Source organism: Penaeus monodon, chromosome 31 (assembly GCF_015228065.2).
Source record: "Penaeus monodon isolate SGIC_2016 chromosome 31, NSTDA_Pmon_1, whole genome shotgun sequence".
Taxonomy (NCBI): Eukaryota; Metazoa; Arthropoda; class Malacostraca; order Decapoda; family Penaeidae; genus Penaeus; species Penaeus monodon.
This window is the reverse complement of record NC_051416.1, coordinates 16266865-16267422: the sequence shown is the minus strand read 5'-3', so window position 1 is coordinate 16267422 and position 558 is coordinate 16266865.

Below are 558 nucleotides of genomic sequence, written 5' to 3'. Positions count from 1 at the left end.
TAGAATGTTCCTGTTAGTAGACTATATATGACCATCAAATATAACTTCTTTTCGCTATAAAATGTTCGCTATTATTACCATCAACTTTCATTATCATAACGATTACCCTTTTGCACAAGAATAGGCCACGTTACACAATTCCAATATTTTACTATATCTACACATTATCGGAATGTACCAGATATATTCTAATTAATAATGTATCCATAAATATACCCATCCACCCACTAACCTACCTATATGCCTCCTTATCTACCTATCAACATATCTCCTTTTTTTTCACTCCCCTATCCATCTATTCTAGTAAGTCTTCGAGAATGCAATAAAATGTACCCTTTTGGCACCAAGCAGACTCCTATTTATATTCAGAAAGATATCTAAGTTCTTGACATTTACGCCAATGAAAAGGCGTTGCTCGTCTGCAGATGCGATGCCTTTTTTACCATCTTTTTTATAATGATCATTGGAGACAAGATAGTGTCACGGATATTAATGATAATGAGCGGAATGACGTTTGTTATTGCTGCTCATTATATCTGGGGATGTGCGAATGTACGA